General features: G+C 45.9%; 1 long non-coding RNA gene across 1 annotated transcript; it reads left to right on the plus strand.

Moving 5' to 3' along the window:
- The first annotated feature begins 9,598 nt into the window (after positions 1 to 9,598).
- Positions 9,599 to 14,374, plus strand: LOC109306321. Its single transcript, XR_002099941.1, has 3 exons — positions 9,599 to 9,732; positions 11,639 to 11,685; positions 14,282 to 14,374. It is a non-coding gene; the product is annotated as an uncharacterized LOC109306321 (long non-coding RNA).
- The last annotated feature ends 5,441 nt before the right edge of the window (positions 14,375 to 19,815 follow it).

The raw sequence follows: 19,815 nt of genomic DNA on the forward strand, positions 1-19,815 counted from the left end.
GAGAAGACCAGTTTGGCTTAGCAGGTAACTCTTCAGTAAACTAAAGCACAAAAAGGAATCCTATAAGAAGTGGAAGGAAACTTGAGCAAATAACTAGGGAAGAATATAAGAGCATTGCTCAGGTATGCAGGGATGAAGTCAGGAAGGCCAACATGCAATTGTACTTGCAGCTAGCAAGGTATGTGAAGGGTAACAAGAAGAGTTTCTACAAGTATGTTAGCAACAAGAGCAAGTTCAGGAAAAGCGTGGGTCCCTTACTAAATGGGGGAGGAAACCATGTGACAGAGCATGCAGAAAAGGCTGAAGTGCTCAATGCTTTTTGTGCCTCAGTCTTCATAGGCAAGGTCAGCTCCCAGACTACTGCACAGGGCAACAATATGGGGAGGAGGTAAGCAACCCTCAGTGGTGAAGGACCAGTTAGGGACTACTTAGGAAAGCTGGATGTGTACAATCCATGGGGCTGGATGGGAAACACCCAAGGGTGCTGAGGGAGTTGGCTGATGTGATTGGCCATCATCTTTGAAAACTCATGGCAATCAGGAGAGGTCCCAGATGATTGGAAAACATAGTGCCTATGTTTAAGAAAGGGAAAAAGGAGGATCCAGGGGACTACAGACCAGTCAGCCTCCCTCACTCCCTGGAAAAAAACATAGAGCAGATGCTCAAGGAATCCATTTCTAAGCACTTGAAGGAATAAAAGATGATTAGGAACAGTCAGCATGGGTTCACCAAGGGCAAATCATACCTAACCAACCTGATTGCCTTCTACGATGAGATGACTGGCTCTGTGGATGCTGGGAGACAGGTGAATGTGGTATACCTTGATTTTAGCAAGCCTTTTGACACAGTCTCCCACAACATTCTCATGGGCAAGCTAACGAAGTATGGGCTGAAGGAATGGACTGTAAGGATGGATAAAAAACTGGCTGGAGCATTAGGATCAGAGAGTAGTAATCAATGGCTCAATGTCTAGTTAGTAGCCAATATCAAGTGGAGTGCCCCAGGGGTTGGTCCTGGGGCTGGTTTTGTTGAGTGTCTTCATTAACAACATGGAAGATGGCATACAGTGCACCCTCAGCAAGTTTGCAGATGACACCAAGCTGTGGGGAGTAGTAGATATACTGGAGGTTAGGGCTAGGATTCATAGTGACCTAGACAAGTTGGAGGATTGGGCCAAAAGAAATCTCAAGGACAAGTGCAAAGTCCTGCATTTAGGATGGAACAATCCCATGCACAAGTACAGGCTGGGGGCTGACTGGCTGGGCAGCAGCTCTGCAGAAAAGGACCTTGGGGTTACACAGGACAATAAGCTGAATATGGGCCAGCAATGTGCCCTTGTTGCCAAGAAGGCTAATGGCATACTGGGCTGTATTGGTAGGTGTGTTGTCAGTAGGTCAAGGGAAGTGATTATTTCCCTGTATTCAGCACTGGTGAGTGCACATTTGGAATACTATGTTCAGTTTTGGACCCCCCACTACAGAAAGGATGTGGACAAATTGGAGACAGTCCAGCGAAGGGCAACAAAAATGATGAGGGGGACGTAGGACATGACTTATGAGGAAAGACTGAGGGAACTGGGCTTGTTTAGTCCAGAGAAGAGGAGACTGAGAGAGGACTTCATAGCAACCTTCAACTACCTGAAGTGGGGCTTGAAAGATGATGGAGCTAGACTGTTCTCAGTGGTGGCAAATGACAGAACAAGGAGCAACAGTCTCCAGTTGCAGAAAGGGAAGTTGTTAGGGAAGGGAAGTCATTAGGAAGAATTTTTTCACTAGGAGGGAAGTAAAACACTGGAATAGGTTACCTAGAGAGATGGTGGAATCTCCATCATGGAGATTTTCAAGACCTGGCTAGACAAAACTTTGACTGGGGTGGTCTCGTTGGAGCTGGTCCTGCTTTGAGCAGGGGGTTGGACCAGATGACCTCCTGAGATCCCTTTCAACCCTAACTTTCTATGATTTTATGATTCTATGACGGGAAGAGGTGACTGCCAAGGTATGGGAAATACTCAGTGTTTTCCAGGGGTTCTCCACCAATGGTAATTTGTAAGGGGGGAAGGGGGCAGCTTGTGCTGGGAGCAAATTAGATATTTCTGTGTTTGAACATTCTTTTTTTTATTTATTTCCTTTTTTTGAAAAAATTATCAAAATTTCTGTAGAAAGCTGATACTTTTCATGGAAAAGTTTAGTTCATCAAAATAGAGCCACTTGGGAAATTTGAAACCAAACAGTTTCTTGTCAGAAAAAAACTTAACTGTCAAAACTGAAAATTTCCAACAGGATAGAAGCTGTTGGCCGAAAACACTGATGTTCTATCGTTGCAGAGTGGCCAGTGACAACAGTACTCGCTGGCATGCAGGAGACCAAAACTCAGTTTCTTACTTAGGCAAGGAATTTAAGACTCAGTTTGCTACATCCAAGATGCATGCCGAAACTACCAACCAGTATTTAGGGGTAGAAAGAGTGGGGAGTCTGGGGAAGACTCTTAATCCCCTCCCTGTTGGAAGTGTTCGACTTTGTATAGGTAATTAAATATTTAATAGTCCAGAAAGTCAGTAAGACCTGCTGTACACCTCAGCAGTTAGGATACATATGGAGAACATTGGGGTCAAAGAAGCAAGTCCCCTGTCTAATCTCAGATGGAACATGGACTTGAATCTCAGCCTTTAGCAGCAATAACTTAGTTCCCTGTTTAGCTAGTGGCAGTTTGAGGTACAGGAGTATCTCTCCCTTGTTTTTTAAGGAAAATTTCAAACCTCCTTGAATGTTCAAACTCTCGTCCCAATGTTCAGCAAGAAAGTTTCTGAAATTTCATATCGAATCACAGGACAGGAGAACCAGGTCCTTCTCAAAGCTAGTCAAAAACCCAATTACCCATTGAAAACAATTTTGATGGAAATGTTTTTACCAGTCCTAATTTAAACTTGTAATATTGCTAACATTAAGATGTAAAGGCCATACAGAAGCCTGGTAGTGCCTGTGTGATGGCTGTGAAACACAAAAAGCAGGAAATGGTTGTGTCATTTTCCATTTTTCTTGTGTATGGGCCTCTCCTCTTGCAGTTAGTTCTTTTGAGGTTGGGCCCCTGCTGTAATGCTTGAAATCACCTGACACTGTCACGGAGATCTCATTTTGTGAAGAAATGACATTAACCTTGTGAAACAAAGTGGCCAGCCCTTTAATATCCAAGAATCTGCAGCCAGCTGACCCAGTATGATTATCACAGCAGCTCAGAGCAGTCAGATGTTCCTATAAAAGGGCAGGAGGGAGACAGGTTTCTATAGCAGGCTCTTGTAGTAGGGGCTTTCAAGGGTTATGGCTGAGGACAAGTAAAGGAACAGGTTTTGTTGTGGCAGTTCCTCTGTAGATTAAAACTGTACCTAGAAAGAAAATTGGGTGTGTCAGCAAATCCTCCTTTTGCTGGAAACACAGGCCACCCACCTATACCTTGGTTGTGTCATCATGATCTCTTGAATTTGAACACTGCTGAACTGAAATCTACTATGTTTGGATCTAGTTTGGTAAACATGCAAAGGCTGATTCTGTTGACTTGATACATGCCAGATCAACACTCGGGATCTCAATATTGTGCTGTTAGACAGGAGGGCATGATACAAAATTATATACACACACAAACTACACAAACACTCTATGGGTTCATACACACATGCGCATATACAAACACGCATTTCCGTGGCTGTGTGTTAACACTACAGGGCATTTGGGGTAACTTAGGCTCAGGGTTACTCAGGGTCACGGTGCTGGTGTTACTTGGGGTCAAGGTGCCCCAGGGTTACTTAGGATCACTTGGTGCCCCAGGGTTACTCATGGTCACCCAGTGCTGGGATGGAAGTGGGGGGAAAAGCTGGAGTTTTGGAGATGGCAGAGAGGGAGCCAAGATGAGAGAGAGAGAGAGAGAGAGAGAGAACAAAGGTCAGAGGGGCAGAGAGCAGAGATTGGAGCAGGGCCAGGAGGTCAGTAAGACAAAAACCCAACTCAGGGTTCCAAAATAATAGTTTTATTAAACAGGCAACACACTACACAGCCCCATGAAGTTATTGGTTCCCACACGCATGCACAAACACTCGCACACAAACCCCCACACAATAGTAGCAGGAGAGGAAAGGCTTAATGGAGGGATTTAAGGTCTAGGTATGCAGAGACAGAGTTCAGGTCCCTTGCTTGGGGGAAGAAGGTGGGTGATAGCTACCTATCCCAGGCTGATAGTTGATCCTTGATGGCCAGTCAGGGTTTCCTCTAGCAAGGTGTTGTACAGAGGGAGGTCGCCAGCAGGGCCGCTGGGTGGATAGGTGGAGTGGTGTAGTGGCTGGTTCAGATGGAGAGGGTGTCCCAAAGAGATTACACTCTACCACCCCTTTTATAGGAGTGGGCTACCTGTGTCTCCTATAGAAAGAACATGTCCAGGCAAAGACAGTCCTGCTCAGATGCATACGTGCAGATCCAGGTGTCCTCATTGTCTGGTGGGACACAATGGTGAGGTTGCTGGTTCTGTAGGGTCTTTGTCTTCCAAATGCTGGGTTCCTGTAGGTACTTTATCTTTCAAATGGTGGGTTTTGTCTCTATTCCTGGGTGAGGTTTGTGGTTTCTGGGTGAGTCAATGCAAGGCAAGGGTCTGGTTGTTGAGTTGATGGTCCAGTTGTTGAGTTGATTGTTCAGTTAGAGGCCTGCTACCATTGGATGTCAAGCACCCTCATTCATTCCCATTCATCCAGGAACAAATTTACATGAGACTGGTTAGACATGAGTCACAGTTACAACATACTGTACAATAGGTTATACCCAGGCAGAGAACACAAGATGGAGACTTGACATACAAAATGGAAACTTGACATTACTTTACAGACCCATGCCTAAATCATATAAATTCAATATAAAACAGTAACAATCAATACAAACATAATAGGAACATAATATAATACAATATAAAACAGTAAAAATCAATACAAACATAATAGAACATTATTTACAATATCAAAGGGGCTTGTTACTATAAGGGGGTATAAGAACTTATCTTAGTTTACCTAGTACTACGTGTAATCAGTTATAAGGGATAGAGAGGGCAGAGAGAAAGTCAGAAATGGTTGGGGAAGGGGAGGGAATGTATTTTCAAGTTTTAAAAAAAGTAAAACCTGGGGAGTTTGCTACAGTTCCAACAGGTTCATGTAGTATCTCCACCCCCGTTCACCCAGCTCACTGTTCTAACTTCAGTGCTGGTGCTGACAGTGCTCAGTGCCATTGAGCCATAGCTGAACTCAGAAACCCACCTCTTATCACTGGGGACCTCTTCCTGGAAGGTCACATGTGTTCATATTACAAAACATAGAACCAGTGTGTCATGTTTGAGCTAATGGAAAATTAATGGATTCCACCATGACTGCTGCTAGGACAGTTTCTGTTTTTTCTAGTCCTCTTTAAGCTTTATTTCTCAGATGCTCACTGATGCACTATTGAGCTACTAAATCTTCTGTGTCTAGCTAGGTGCCTGCAGTTATCAACATCATTCCTTTGCCTGTTCTTATCTTCCTGCCTTTCTATGGTGCCCACCCATAAAGTATCCAAGTGCTTTGACTTACCCATTTGGCTAGAGAGGACTTTCATGAATTTCTATAGGCTGCCTTCACTTTGCCATGCACAGTTCCAGCTCTCAGGGCCTCCCACCTGGGATTGCTGGAGGGGGAGGGATTGGAGGGAGCCTTAAGGAATTTGCCTAAGGGTTTACAATTCTTTACATTCCATTTCTTCTGCAGTACAGGAATTGCAACAACTGCATGGCCTTTCACAGTTTTCTCATCCACTTCTTGGCTTGCTTTCTGTTTGAGGGGACAATCTGATTAAGGATTCTTGCCTGGGGCTTAGCTGAGCTCTCAAGCAGCACTAGTATTTCTAGTTTCTTCACAACTACCTGCTCCTATTGGCCAGAGAAAATGCAGAGTTCCTTCTCTGATGGCCAGGGCCGTGCTAGCTTCAGAGGTTACCTGGGATCTGTTATGTTTGCTGGTTTTTTTATTTGGTGGGATGAGACTGAAACACAGACAAATGAAAGCAGCCCACGTTTCTTCACAGAACTTGTTCTTCAACTTTCCCCTTTAAAGTATTAATTCTCTTCTGCAGACGTGGAGATCAATCAGTGCAGCAACAGGCACTTTGAGCTAGTTGGCTGCAGCTGAGGTCAAGCAACCTGCCTGCTAACTAGCTTATCTGATAGGCTATGGCACCCAAATGAGGACAGCATGAACAGCTGATAAGTGCTGAACATTACATCCATTGACCTGAAGCAGTCCCTCAAACCCCTGTTCTCAAATTTCATTCTGACTGGTAGCCTGTGGTCATGGACCTCTGTCTGGCTTCATTGCTTCTAGCTTTGGTTCCTGCCACTGATTTTGGTGGAAAGCAGGGTAGATATTTATGTTATAGACTACCAGAAACAGATATTCTGATTGCTGGTCGTCTGGTTATTGACTGCTTTCGGTTTCTGGCTCATGAACTGTGTATCCTGCCTGTTAGCCTGTTAGCCTTCAGAGATCCAACTACCATGTTGGTTACTGCCCTGGGCTCCTGACTTTGTCTTAGGATGGCAGTGTGGGCAGCCCAAATTGGTTTGCTTTCAGACTGCTGCCTTTATCATTGGGATAAGCTACCCATGCTCTGGTCTCTGGCACATCTTCTCTTTTCTTACAAAAGGAGAGGTGCTAGGTACCAAAAATAGCAAAGGGCTTGTTATTGCCCAGCATGGCACTGGCAACTAGATTAGAAATGGACTCGAATGCAGCTCTTGTGCAAGCTTAGCACCCTTGATGGTACCTATTTAATGGATGGTACCTTGTTAACTGTTGAATTAACACGTTTGACTTACCTGCTCAGAATATGGGGTTGTCATACGATGGTCTGATGCTCTGCTACACAGCTCTGCGGTCTCTTTTCATTGTGCATTGTGAGATGCCTTGTGGAAAGGACAGGGAATTTGGAACAGGGGTTCAAGCTGCCAGTCTTCTGTAATTCCTTTACTGGCATCCATCCAGTTTGCTAATGCTATAGCAGAACTGTACTAGGCAGCTGGGGGACCTACCACTGAATACTGTGATTGTGACAGTCAGGGCTATTGTTATGGAGTTATGTAATGCCATGAAGAGAGTGCTGCTGTGATGTCTCACGAAGTGTAGCCATATATATAGGAGGTTACTAATGGTTCTGTGAATGGATAGTGTTGCTGAACTGGATGGGGCTATTCATGGAATATGTGACTGTTGTGAGGGGTGGAGTGGAGCTGCCCCACACTAGGCCAGAGACTACATCAACAGAAACAACCAGCTGATCACTGTGGGAAGGTCTCAGTATCGATGTGGGGTCATCTGGTGAGGCCAGTAGTGCCAGGGCTTCCTTTAAAAAATCAGACTTTCTTAAAATGATCAAGGGACCATTTACTTCATGGACTGTAATGGATGCTAGTGGAGTCACAGTTCCTTTTGTTCCTCTTGGAGGCCTAGGTTGGCCTCTGCTTCCCTGGCTTCTGAGTCCTTTTACTTGGACAAGAGATAGCATGGGTGAAGTATCAGTGCTTCAGAAGACTGAGGGGCAGGTAGGGGTAGTGTCTTGCAAAAGAGATTCATTTCTCCTCCTTACGTACCTGTGTGATAAGTGCTCGCTGTATTTAGAACACCATTTGTGAGAGCAATGGTGGGAATCGAGGTGGGTTTAGAAGGTGAAGAAACTTGTGAACACTATGGCAGCTGGAGGGAATGTCCTTAGTGTGGTGAGGAAAGAAGGATCAGGGATGCACTTTCCTCTTGCACTGAGGTAAGGAAGTACTTAAGAGCATTGAATATGCTGGACACAAGGGAATGAAGGAATTGTTTGTACACTGACTTTTCTTAGGCATTGGCACAGCGTAGGATGAACAGTTTATGGGGTGAGCTGTACCTTAAAACTCTTCAGGAAAATTATTCCAAAATGAATCTTTTGGGATAGCAAACAACTCATGTCACCTGAAAACGCACATTTTCTTAAAAAAAAACAGTTGCCTAAAAATATAGTACAAACTTGTGGCCAGGGGCACTGAGGCCTGGCCAAATACCAGTGCTCACAAACTCGTATAGGTAGGGATCTACCCTATTTGCAATTTCACATTTTCTTGTGGAAACCACAAAAAAAGGCAAACCCCACAAAAATGGCAATCTCTGCAATTTTACCATGGAATCATCAGGAAAAAAATCCACCCTAAAAATAAAAGTGGGAGTCAGTGGTCCTCAAGGCTCCTGCAGCCTGGCCTTGCAGCCTGTGGCGGGTGCCCTCTATGTTGTATGCATCCTCTCCTGTCTAGGGCCACGTGTTCCAGGAAACATCTGTTCCCTGCTTCTGCCTGTGTGGTTCTCTGAGACGTGTTCAATGACTCTTGGAACAGATTGTAGCTCACTGGACTGACACACTGTCAGTCTTCTTGATGCCTGTCCTTGTACAGGTGCTAAAAGAAACCTGAAAGAGTACAAATACCTACTATCCCAACCGTTAACTGCTGAGGGTTCCTGAGCTGTGAGGATTAACACACCCATCACTTGCACCTTTGCCACTGAAATGAGTCCCCAGCAAGGCTCTGTAGGTTCAAATTTAGTCTGGGTCTCTGCCCCCAAATTCCCAGCTCCTCTAAGAGCCCGGCAGGCCACATGATATGTCTTCACAGGCTGCATTTGGCCTGTGAGCAAATCTTTGGCACCCCTGGCATAAAGTACGCTTCAAAATTAATAGCGTTTTGTAGCAATTATTCAGACCCCTCCCCCCAGCCTGGTTTCAAATCTCTAGGGAAGCCTCATAATGTCTATGCATTTTGAACCATGGCTGTAGTCTGACTTGAGCCATTTACCTTGAGAAATCTCAAGCTGAAATGTATTAATGCAAATGGGAGCTGAAGTATATTTTCTATTGATTTTTTTTCCCTTCTGTCTGCCTCTACAATATACATGCCTTTCATGCAGTGTTTGGGGTTTTTAACCCTCATGGTGCCTACATCATGAGCAGAGGGAAATAAGGGGGATACAATGGATGGAACTGAATGGAGGTGAAATAAGAAGCAGCCCAGGAAGTGGTCTATGGAGGCAGCAAATACATCCAGTTGTAGGATTTGATACTGCAGGGAAATATAATTATAGGACTCTGACACAAATGCCATTTTGATTATGTTATGGAGGTAGTGAGTTAAAGGCAAATTGGTGGTGAGCCTCCTAGCTCTTCCCAACAGGCTGGTACCTGGAAAAAAGTTGTAGACAATTGTATTGTACTACAGAATAGTACAGCTGATCTCCACAGCATTTTCAGGCTGGCTCTCCTCAGAGGTTTGAATGTAACTGTCTGTATGAGGATCTCATGTAATCTATAAACATACTTGTGTGCCAAGGAAAAGGTCCTGGTTAGACCCCACAGTATATCTGGGATCCAGTGTGCTTGTCACATTGTCTTGGTGCTTGGAAAACCCTCCATCTTGTCATCTTGGAATGCGGTGCTTAAAAAATCAAATCCAGTTCTTTGTAGCAGGCAGGTAACCACAAGTGTTATCAGAGGTCTCAACCTGCTCTTTTGTCTGCAGGTTCTTCTGGACTTACAGTCCAGTCCAAGATCAGTCAAATGCCAGGCTTCTGAAGAAACCCATGTGGGAGTAGAGGAGACAAGAAGGACATGGCTACTGTGGAGTCACATGGGGATGCTGCTGTCTGATATTGAAAAGGTATTCCTGGATACCTGCAAATATCTAAATGTCAAGGTAACATACAGTCAAGGTGACTTTAGCACAGTGGGAAGGCACACAGATAAATGTACAACCTGATCCAGGTGGCAAGCACTGCAGCAAGTAAAGTAGTTAGATGGCCAGAAGCACTTGTTAGAAATATGGGAAAAAAGCTTGGGTGGTGGTGACACATTGGACGGCAAAGGGACTAAATTTCAGGTGATGTAGTACACCAGTGTAGAGAAGGCTGCAAGAGACCCTGTAATTAAATTAAAAATGGAGGTGGAAAGAGACAAAATATGGTCACCATATCAGAGGCTTCTGGTTCTGTGTCCAAAAATAATGGTTTGTTTATTTTCCATTTATATATAATGCCTTCTTGAGAGATACAGCCCAGTAGACAAGGGACAAGGAGACTTTAGAAGTTGACAGTGTTTGTCTTTAAAATAGTGGCTAAGGCCATGTGTAGATAAAACGAGAGGCATGTGTGCATCATACTTTAAAGCAGGCTAAATGCTTTTGCACCGCTTTAATGGTGTTGGTGTTTGCATGCCTTGGCAGCGTATTGCGCATGGCAGGGGTGTCAAAGATCTGCTCACAGGCCAAATCCAGCTGCTGTAGGAGATTCAGCAGCATAATGCGCCTTAAATGACTTGGGTTGCAGTAAATTAAAACTCCTCTGAGGAGTTTGTTTGCTGCCTCTACAGCCGTGGAGTGAAGCACTGGTGTCCATGCAGGTCAGGGGCTCTACAGGAAGCCCTGCAGGCAGCCTGGCAGCAGCCCAGGAAAGCAGGCTCCACCCAAGGAAAGCGGTGAACCTGATCTTCCCTCCCCACCCGGAGCCTGCCTGCCTGTCTGAGGTGTGCAGGGGGGCCTGGTGCTTCCCTCTGCGGCTGCGGTGCCCCCTGGAAACGCCTGAGCCAGGTGCCTGCGGGTGGGTACCACCGGGGAGGGAGCACTGCTGCCACGGAGGGAAGTGACAGCCCCTGCCTGCAGCCCAGGGACTGCTCCACCTACCGGCAGCTCACCTACCCCACCCTGCCGGAGAGGCAGGTAAGTCAGCAGAGTGTGTGCACGACATGCGGGTGTAATCAGCCCTAAATTGAAGCAGTGTTTTTTAAAACCCACCGCTTCAATTTAGGGCCGCCATTTCATCTACACATGCCCTAAGATTTACTGAGCTGTTTCAGTAGGTTTCTGTTTTCTGGCCTACTCTGCAGCGATGTTTTTACAGTATGAGCTCTCCATTTAAATCCCCTTTTTCTTTCATGTCTAACGAATGGTGTTAAATAGAACACAGAAGAAAGTAGAGAAGAATATTGCACATCATTTTAAGCACTTCTGGTTGTCTGAATAATCAGCTCCCTCCAGTTACAACCTCTGTTTTGCTATTTACAACACTGGTTTCTCTTAAAGTTCTTTAAGGTCATGGAAATAACCTGGCAACTCAGGCTTCTCCTGATTGATTTCAGGGAGTGATGAGTACCTATAGATTTCATAGATTTTTAGGGTCAGAAGGGACCTTGTAGGTATGTCATCGAGTCTGATCCCCTGCTCTAGGCAGGAAAGAGCACTGGAATTAAGTAACTCCAGCTAGGTGCTTGTCTAATTTCGTCTTGAATACCTCCAAGAAAGGGGAAAGCACTACCTCCCTTGGAAGCTCATTCCATATTTTGGCAACCCTCACCGTAAAGAATTTCTTATGGCTGTCATAGCCAGCCAGCCCTTCTATAGCAGATCATAGTTTAGTTGATTCCTTCCACAGAGGCACAGTTCAGAAGTATTTTTTCAGTCAAAAAAGTGTAGAGCATGACACGAGACAACATGAAGTTTAGGAAACAGAGAGATGGTTTTGTGTGCTCATCTAGGGACCTCTGTCATGTCTGTTTCTCTGTCTAACTTCTAGGTACTTACATGGGCCCCACTTCTGTACTCTTCCAGCACCCCAGTGAGGTAGGGAGGAATTATGATCCTCATTCCAGAAATGAGGAGTTGAGGTGCAGAGGCAGTACAGGGTTGCCTTGCAGTCTGTGGCAGAACAGACAGTTGAGTCCCTTGGGTTGTAACTTATTGCAGTTTGCCTATCGACTGATCCTTCCCAACCTCCTTCTCTTTCAGATCCCTTCCCCCAGCCTTGCTTCTTCCCTGTGACCCAAATTTCAGAAAGGTTTTCAAATAATGAAAGACTGGCTATATCTCACCACTGCACAACTGCTTTTATGGAGCCCAGTCCCTGAACCTTGCCTACCATTTCTGAAGGAAGAGAAGTAGGGAAGTCTTTGGCCTTATGGGCTCTTGTCTTCACTCTGGCTGAGCTCTGGAATAAAGCTTATGGCTTGGTAGACATTCTGTTTTCTGGCTGGACAGCACCTACAGCATCTCTTCCTTGGCTGCCTGTCAGTTAGCAAGGATGTACCCAGAATCACACCATGAGGCCGTGGCTGGCAAACATCAATTCGGCTGTGAATGGTGTGTGCCAGTTGCACTGTATAGCTCTTTCCTAGGAACAGAGGCAAGGGAACAGTTTTGACAGATTATAGTATTGGTTGTTGAAGGGCAGGCACACTCTTTGGGAAGGAGTAGTCTTTCTCTTAATTAACTGCTGAGGGAAATTTAGCTTGCTGCCTGTCACTTTGCCTTTGAGCCACTTGCATCTGATCTGACAGGACTACCAATTCAATTGACAACATCCTTGGTTTCTGAAGCTGGACAATCAGGGACTCTGACTAGCTGGGGATTTCCTCTTGCATGCAGCATGTAACCAATGTAACTAGTCTCACACTATCCTCTTTAGAGATGTCTACTAAAGGAAGCATGCTGGAAGCCCCTCTTACTCTCCTGGATGTGTCTGTACTATGTGATATCACTAGGGATCTGGGTTTTCAGCTTGCCATGGAAAAAAGCAGTAAAACCTGGATTTTCTCTTTTTAAGGAGAAAAATACAGGAAATGGTGGGTTTCCCCTCGCAGGCTAGCAGAGTTCCAGCCTGCAAGGGGCTGGAGGGAGTGGGAAGAGAGTGATCAGGTGGGGATGCCACGTGCATGTGCACATGTACACGTTCACATGTCCACCAGGTAGTCTGGAGAGCAGCTCCCACAGGTAAGTCTGGTGGGGTGGGAGGGAGTTTGTCAGGGCTGGACTTGAGGCTGCTGCCCAGCCTGGACAGTGTGTGGGGCTAGGAGCCTGGGGCTGGAATGTGCGGCTGCAGGGCCTGGGCGGGGAGCAAGATGGGACTGCTGGCAGCTCATCCACGGGGGACGGACAGTGGGGGAGGCCTGGCTTCGCATCACTGCATGCACCCTCAGGGGGGACATAGTGGGAATGTGCCCCCCAGACTTGTGTGCGGAGCTGGCTGCCCGCTGCGGGGCTGGCTCCCAGCCCTGCTGCTCTCCTCCCAGGGCCTCTACAGCTCAGTGGGTGGGATCTGGTGCAGCAGGGTAGAGCAGGGTGGGTGGGAAAGCTCATTGCCAACACTGGGTGGTGCAGAGCTCCAGTGGCAGCAACGTTCTTCCCCACCCAGCCTCACTCTGCCCTGCTGCACTGGGTCCAACCCTCTGGGCCACAGAGTCCCCAAAGAGCAGCAGGACAGGAAGCCCTAGCCTCAACAGGCAGCCTGCTTCTGTGTCCCTCAACGGGCTCCTTTCTGACCATGCCACTCGTGGCGGAGGAAGAGTCAGGCTCTGCTCCTCTGCTGCCTCCCACAGGTGGCAGTCGGGGCTCAGGCCTGCTGCGGGCAGCAGGGGGCTGAGGAAATGGGCAGGGCTGGGGTGGGCAGGGGGCTGTAGGTGAGGAGTGAGGGGCACCAGTGGGGCCAGGGGGCTGTGGGTTGAGAGTGAGAGGCAATGGCATGGGCTGCGGCAGTGCTGTAGCAACGAAGTTTGGTGCCTGGGGCAAAGCCCACAGCAGCAGCTCACCTTTGCCCTGCACAGAGATCTGGGCGGGGGGGACATGACCCCCCACACACACGCTTGCCTGGGAGTGTACACAGCAGCGGGAGCCACCCTTCCCCCATCCCGTACTCCCCACAAATGACCTGCTCATGGCTCCTTCCCATGCCCTGCCCCAGTTGGGCAGCACCTGTTGATACCCCTTCTTTGGTGCTCAGGGCAGTTACCCTGCTTCCCCCTGCCCAATTGCTACAGCACTGTGCAGGGCTGCTCAGTACCACAAAGCAGTGGTGACCAAAGAGGGCAGGGGTAGCCCTTATTTTCCATGGTAAAGAACCCAAAATCAAATACCAAAATTTATAGGTATTTAGAATTTATTTTATTGCTGTGATTGAGGCACTGGTAGGCTTCCAAATTGCTTTAAAGTTGTAAATATATCAATAAAATATTGTGCTCAACTGATATGTATAATATGTATATTTTTAAATCAGAGAATTTGTGCTTTTTGAAATGAGAAAAGCAGGATCCCTGGATATCACTGCCCATGGCCTGCTGGTATCTCATTTCAGAGACATTTCAGGGGTTAATAGAAAAAGCTCTCAAATGGCTCCAGAGAATCTGCCATGCAAAGTTGCTTGCTGTTGCCTTCCCTATAATTTCAGACTGGCGTCTGCTTCCACTCTAAAGCTGAAGACCCTATACTGCCTTCATGCCCTAGGATCCATGGATTCCCCAGTGCTGAGCCCAGTTACCTGGACTAGGTAAGGGGGAAAACATCTTGGCCCCAGTGGCTGAATTCAGACCTGGGTAATATGCTAGAGCAACTATGGGCATGCACTGCAGGGCAACTAGAAAGCTGATAGTCAGGGGCAGTTGAGGATTCTCCTGATGCAAAGAAATCTGTGGTCATAAAGCAGCATTGCCTGATGTGCCTTTCTTCTCCCTGTCTCCTCTTGGGGTGTCTTGGTGGCAAGAATACAGTGCATAGTCCCTATACAATCACTCCAGCTGGCACAGTGTAGGATGGCCCTGTCAGCTAAGGGTGAACCAGCTCCTTCCATAGCAATCGTGAGATCGGGGTGGGGTGAGGGACAGAAAACTGGCACGTAGTGTAGAATTGGTGCAGTGCAGGGTCCAACATGTACCCTGTTTCATTTCTGCAACACAGGACAGAAAACAACAATACCACTACAAATAAAACTGCCATAAGCAGGAGGCATTAGGGAACAATAAACTAGTGAGGGTAAGGGGACAAAAAACAGCTTGTCATGAGGTAAGCAAGGCACTTGCATGGAATCAGGTACTCCATGGCACACTGGTGTGCATGCTCTGACCCCATTAAAGGTGAGGTATCTTGCCCCATACTGCAGCATTACAGCATGTAGAAAGGCCATTACCATAGAACAGCTTGTGGGTATTTTACTGTCTATACACCAGGGGCAGGCAAAGTGTGGCCTGCAGGCTGGATCCAACCTACCAGGCACTTTCATCCAGCCCTCAGTGCCTGCCAACTAATTGTACCCTGCCCAGCCTTTCTGCTCATGAGGCATGGGAGTGAGGCACCCACATATACGCCACCCCTCCCCCTGCCAACATACCCTACTGCATCTCACTCCCACCCTCGTGGGTGAAAGGGCCTGGCTCAAACAGCTGCGTCATCCAGGCGGGGCTACTGCTGCAGCTGCCGCAGCCACCAGGGGACCTGCTTGGCTTCCTCAGTATCCCACTCTTCCCAGACAGCAGTGGTGTGTGGGGTGGGGGCAGGAGCTGCAGCTGGGTGGGAGTGCAGAGCATGGAGCTGGGGCTGGCAGCAGTGTGGAGCCTGGGTGGGCAGGATGTGGGTATGAGGGAGGGTGGGGGTGATAGGGACCCTCCCACGCTCCCCCTATAGTGCAGCAGCAGCGGGAGCAGGCAGGGATGCTCAGGGCACTGGTGCCCAGCTGTGTGCAGCTCCAGTTGGTACTGCACATTGCAGCAAGTGCCGCTCAGCGGGGCTGCCTCTATTGCCATCACTCCCTGCCACACACACACAGCCCCTGCACTTGCATACCATTGGAGGGAATCTCCCTGCACTGGAGCTGGCTGCCTTCATCACTCCCTGCTGTGTAGGTCCTGGGACTCCTCTCCATTTCCATCAGAGTCCCAGGACCCGTGTGGCAGGGGGCAGTGAAGGCAGTCAGCTCCAGGATGGGGAGCTTCCCTCCAGGGGCACGTGAGTAACTTGAATGAGGTAAATGAGAAGAAGAGAGGAAACTGACAGAACCCAAGTATGAGTTATGGGAATTTTACATGCAAGTGAGTTAGCGGAGTTATAAGTATAAAATCAAAGCTTATGACTACAGAGAGACTGAGTCTGAAAAATCTTAAATATTAGACAAATGGTAAGGGAGACTTGCTGGGGTAAAAAAGGTGTGCCCATAACCATGAGAATTCAGAGCATGCAGCATTCTGATTATATTCTAGTCGGGGCCTGTGTAAAGCACAAGCTGAAATTCTGGCCATTCATACAACTTCAAAATTGTACAAGTTTTAAAAATGTCAGCTTACTTGAAACCTGGATCACTGCATGGGACATAGGAAATTCAAGTCAGGATCAGAAAGGACACAGCTGAAGTAAAGATTGAAAAAGAGGAATTAACATCAAAAATGGGATTCAGATGTGAAAAGCTGAGTGTCTGAACCCATTAACATGATATATCTATGTGTAACTTCAATAGCTTTAGATCTATTCAGCTAGAGAAACCTTCCAACTATTGTGAAATATAGTGGTCTGTCACAGCAGTGACTGTTGGGGAAAGAAACCTCATTCTGAACATGAACAGGCCATCAGTAATAAATTGAAGAAGATAATCTCAGCTTCTCATAATAGCCCTGTACCTCTCATTGCTGCTACCACAGAACTATCACAACAGCAACAGATTTAGTAGCAGGGCCATATTCAGCACCTTGCATCACTTTGTGGGCACCTTTCACACCTTTATGTATGTTGGTTGGGGAAGAGATGCCCGAGTTCTCCGTATGTGGAGTGTTCTGCTGATGGGCACCCCAGTTCCCCACTGCTCAGCCTGTTGTGGCAAGCATGCATTCAACTGCCTATTCTCCGTGGCCTTCTGAGGAGAGTGGGAACCCATCAAAGCTATAGCAGCTCAATTTAATGTTCTAGAAAATATTATTTGCGTATTCAAATATATATGTAACTGCATCGAATAACAGAGAAATAGGTCTGGAAGGGACCTCTGGAGGCTATTTAGTCCAACCTGCACCCCCTGCCAAAGGTGGGACCATCCCTATCCAAACTGTCCTATACGAATCCATTGTCTTGCCCATTAGACAACCCTGACACAGTTACAAGGTCCCTAACCTGCCACAGGTCAAGCAAGGGGGTGGGGGAAGCAGGCAATGTCCTGTTGTGGCAAGCAGGTAATGTCCTGTTGCGTTCTCTGCTGGTATGAAGGTTGTTAAAATACACTCAAGAGAACCAAGGAAGAAGGCAACTAGGAAAGCCCAGAAGCATAAGAAATACCTATAGTAGAGGACAGACATAGGTACTTCTACATCATCCCTGACCAATGCTTTGTCCAACCTCTTCTTGAGATTTCACAACTTCCCTAGGCAGTCTACTCCACTGCTTCACTGTTCTAACACATGTTTACATCAAATACATAAATAAATATGTTTAATTATAGGTAGGCTTCCCCAAAAAACCTAAGAGACAATAATGCTAACATACAATAGGTACAAAGTGAAACTGCAGAAAATGGTGAAGAACTAGGAATCCAGGTTTTAAATGGATTTAATCCATGAACAGAGGCATAGTCAGGCATTTTTGTGCCTGGTGCAAATCAACTGCAGAGCGCCCCTCTATGTGCTATGACATAATTACTTCCAGTGTATGTAGTGCCCCCCCGCCCAGTGTGAGGGCTTCCACCCTTGCTACAGTACAGCCTATGAACAATGATATATTCACCCATTCAATAAACCTATATGCCTCTTACAGAAGCACCTGAGCTGAAAACTTCAGACCCTGGTCATAATACTTCTAAAGGCTGGGGATCTTCTGGTTTTAGATGCTGATTTTTGGTAAATCTCATTTGTACCATATGCATCTATATCAGTCTGCCTACACACCCAAATGCTTATTCTGTGTTATCCCTCCACCTTGCTCAGAAATATAACAGGGTGCTCTAGTTTGCCTGAAAACTTTCCTTCATTATCAGATAATGGTACTGCTGATGTCAAGTGTGTTTTGCAGACTTGCAGTTGTGGGTAGCTTGTCCTAGTAAAATATAAAGGAGATAAGAGTATTTTGTTCCTGAGAACAGACTAAAGGTGTGGTCTGAACTGTCCATGGAGAGGAAACTAATGAACTGTAGGTAAACATTGCCTTGATACAAAACTAACAGTATTTTCTTTGCAGCTAGCATTTTGCTAATGGTAGCCATTTCTTGATTGGGTGTGACACTGTTTAAAAGCTTTAGGCTATAACAGCATTAAACCATCATATCTGGATATTTTTTCTCCTGCTGTTTCATCCATAAATCTACCTGCTGTCATGGGCAAAGTACAGGCAGTCAAAAAGCCTGAGGCTGAATCAATTCAATCTTCACAGGTTAGGCTAAGCTGCATAGATTGAACTGATAAGCAAGTGAACAGACATTTATTTTTGATTCTGGAGATGCAGCCACATGCCTGCAGTGGCCCAGGCCAGAAGCTGAGGGCACAAGAGCATGCCTGCCTGTTTGGCTAGAGCAGACAGCTGGGGCCAAGGCTAGCCCACCCACCCTGCCAGGAGGGGGCTTGCAGGGGAGGTGCAAAGTGTCCTGGTATGCTGGGGGACTGTGAATTAACTTGAATCTGGAGGGGATCCGGGACAGAAGTTCAATAAACCAATTTAACCTATATCAGTTAAGTCTGAAGACAACAAATATTGGAATACCAACAGTTCAAGTTTATCTTAATCTAGTTTTGGCCATTTTGAAAGTGGTTTATGCACACTGAACTTCTGTTGTGTTACAGATTTGAACCAGTCTCTGATCACTTATACTTGTTTATGTGTATATTATACACATTTATATCTAGTTTATTTATACCTAGCCATGGCGGCTATATGGGCATAGCAGACCATAGGACAAAGCCTTCCCAGATGCATTTCTAATAAGCCAAAGGATAAATTTGACACAACATGCCCAGTCTCAGACAGTTGGCATTCCAATATCTGTTGTCTTCAGAAAGGCCATAGCTAAATAATTTAGGTGGAATTCAGTGTTTTTAATTAATAATTTTTAAATTAATTAAAAACAACCTAGATTGTGTGGTTGTGGGTGGGGCCCTGGTTTTATTTTGTTCCATTGTTGACTCGTAAAATATTAATTTAAAGCACTCTCATCTGTTTTATAAGCCCTGCATAATAGTTACCCAAAGACACCTTACAAATTTACCAAAAGGTGACAGGGGAAGATGTTTCTGACCAGAATGAGCTCTTTAATGAACACTGTTAGCACTGAAACAAATAGGGTATGTCTAAGCCAGACATTTACTCGTATCTTGTTAGTTCCTGTTTCTTATGCTGTAGATTTTGAATTTGGTACCAAAGCCCAGTAAATATTATCTCAGAGATCATATTCTATAAATTTGTACCCCAATTTCTATTGTACTTAAAATTTCATGCTTTAGTAGTTTGGGCTTGGGAAACATGATTGGATTTTGTCCTCTTCTTTTTTTTAATTTGGTACTATTTTATAGATCCAGTTGAGACTACAACATCAGATGTTCTCACACAAGATATGCAGAAAAGTTAGATTATATCCAGGGAAACCTTATTTTCCATTGACTCATCAGGTCCTTTTATTCTCAGTGAATAAAGAATGATTCCATTTCATGATAGACTGTGCTGCAACATATTCCTAAAATGAAACCAGACCCTTGAAAAAGGATCACCACTCAAGTTATTAATACTTTTGATTAGGTGACATTATTAGGAATAGAAGATTCTCAGACAGGCAAATTCAGAGTCTCTGGGCACATGAAAACTTAACCAAGTGATAATATCTGTATTTTCCTATACCAGCCTCTGAAGACTGTAGTGAAACTCCATAGTGTTAAGTTTCAGTAGATTAGGTGAAAGGTCATAAAAATAGATAAAGCCTCTCAACAGTCATGACTAAGTTCACAGACAACACCAAACTATGGGGAAGTG

This window comes from Crocodylus porosus, unplaced genomic scaffold, assembly GCF_001723895.1.
Source record: "Crocodylus porosus isolate Cpor-Errol unplaced genomic scaffold, CroPor_comp1, whole genome shotgun sequence".
Lineage (NCBI taxonomy): Eukaryota > Metazoa > Chordata > Crocodylia > Crocodylidae > Crocodylus > Crocodylus porosus.